Source organism: Vespa mandarinia, chromosome 9, assembly GCF_050613455.1.
Source record: "Vespa mandarinia isolate Hongniang chromosome 9, ASM5061345v1, whole genome shotgun sequence".
In the NCBI taxonomy this organism is placed as follows: domain Eukaryota; kingdom Metazoa; phylum Arthropoda; class Insecta; order Hymenoptera; family Vespidae; genus Vespa; species Vespa mandarinia.
The window spans coordinates 5,425,001-5,427,500 of record NC_140818.1 but is presented as its reverse complement, the minus strand read 5'-3'; positions in this window follow the sequence as shown (position 1 = coordinate 5,427,500).

Genomic DNA, 2,500 nt, shown 5'->3' with positions numbered 1-2,500 from the left:
CGTGGCCTTCGCATTTGCTACCACGTGCGCTAATGATGCCGGTTATTAGGAGAACGCCGCTCGAACTTTCGTGCTCGCGAAAGAAAGGAAGGAAGGAGAAGGATGGTGATGGAAGGAGAAACGGTCATTATCGAGGATGACTGGCAGGGAGGTCATCGTCGTCGCTCCAGTCGAACGCTTCTACCGAACTGGACCTTACAATATATTCTCCGGTGTGTACAAAACCTGCCGAAGTCATTAACGTTGTAAGTTTTCTTACTGCTTCTTACTTCGGTACGACCTCCACGATGTTACTCACCAATCTCGCTTTATTCGATCTGACCCGATCTTTGATTTGATTTTCGAGACAAGACAGTTATTTCGGAAGTGTATATTATTCATTTTATTTCTTTTACAAAACAGTTCTCTTTTTTTCGTGAATAATATATATGTATAGTACTGTACAGATGTAAAATGCGACATAAAGTTTCAAAATAAAAAGGAAATGTATCCTTTTAAAATTCATGACATTCTTTTTTTTTTTTTTTTAAATAACGAACGATTCTGTTTCTTTTTTTTTTTTTTTTTTTTTTTTTTTTCTTTTTTTTTTTTTTTTCTCATAGTCCATGATCAACTTAGTTCACGGAGAATCGAGACACGTAACTCGAACAAAAGTTTTACGTTTTTCGTTTTGGCATGCTCGTAGAAGGATTTTCTTGAAACTCGAAAGGAAAAGGGACGAAGAGCAAACGAAACGTTTAAGATCTTGAAACGAAGTAACGCTTGTTATAGCGATTATATGAGAAGGAACGTTTAATTGGAGTACCTCCAGGAAATGTTGGAATTAGGAAGAGAAACCTAGCTGAGCTATGAGTCTCAGCTACGATAAGATTCTTGAAAAGGGATGAGGGTGGTTGGTTGAAGTTGCATCAGAAACACGAGGGTGTTACCGGAAGCCGGCTTATCGGCTAATGTCACTTTAACATTGTATCGAGTTATTGGACGACTCCTTGCGAGCCGATTAATTAAGCTAATTATCGTTTCCGCACGGATGGCCACGGTCGGAGAATACGCTTGGAGACAAATCGTTTTCGCGTGCACTTTGGAGAAGGCGTTACGCTTCTCGCATCTCTTGCGAATCCTTGGAGTAGTAAGAGGAATCTTCTTTCACGCCTCGTTGCACGAACGCCTATTAACCTTCCTGAGATACTGAGATGCGATTGTTGACTGTGTGAGTGTTAGTACTTGCTAGTACTTAATCTAAACCTGAAATTGCATTTGTTGAAAAGAAGGTGGAAATAAATTTCTGAGAAACTCTAGAAATATAGAAACGTGCATATATACATATATATATATATATATATATATATATATATATATATATATAAAGATTACATTCCGTTGTTCCTTTCTTTTTAATAAAAATTCATTTGATTCATGCACTAATTTGTCGTTTAATCGTTTGGTCGAAGTTGAGAGAAAGGGATAAAGAGAGTTCGTTCGATAGAAAAGAAGGAAGAAAGGAAGGAAGGAAGGAAGGAAGATCGAGACACGGAGTATCCATGATGACAAGAAGGATCCGGAGATGAGCAAGAGAGGACGGGAGGGTCGCATTCCATCGTTCTGAGATTTATTTGCCGAATAAACGTTGAGGAGGTATTTTTAATGGTCGACAATAGTGGCCCGATAGTGATCTCAGAAACGTATTGTCGTTCGCTGTCGTATATAATCCCGGAGGCATCGACGCGACCAACAAAACGGCTTCTCTCCCTCTCCTTTTCTTTCTCTTTCTCTTTCTCTCTCTGTCTCTCTCACTCTCTCTCTCTCTCTCTCTCTCTCTCTCTCTCTCTCTCTCTTGCACACGCCAGATCTTTCCTCGTATCTCTCTTCCTCGGCTTATCGAGCACCAAAGAGGAGACGATCCTTATTCCTCTCTTCGATCTTTCGACCTGCGATTATTCTCTCTCTTTTTCTTTCTCCTTCTCTCTGATTCTCTCTCTTTCTCTGTATTTCTCTCTCTCTCTCTCTCTCTCTCTCTCTCTCTCTGTTTCTCTGTCTCTCTCTTTCTTTCTCTAGTTCTCTGTTTCTTTTTTCCTCTTTCCTTTCTTTCGATCAACTATCTTCTCTCGTTCTCATTCTCACCACTTTAACTTGCACTACTCACCTGCCGAACCCCTTTGAAGTCGACTCTTTTGTAAATCGACGTTATTATTCTAATTGAATACTTGTCTCCCGGAGGGATATCTCTTCTCGCCAAAGGTTACTATGTACTTACATACAATATACCGCGTACCGATTAAATTGAGACTAATGTAAAGAGAAATCGTGCCTTTTCTATCTTTTCTTCATTCATTCTTTTATTCCCTTTTCTCAAATATAATACGTATATCTCATAGCTATCGTATTTTATATTATTTATTTATTTAATATTTATTATTTATTCACTTATTCATACATTTTATTTTCAATCATTCGTTTCTTCTTCCTGTGACTTGTTGAATATTTTTTTCTCTCTCTTTTT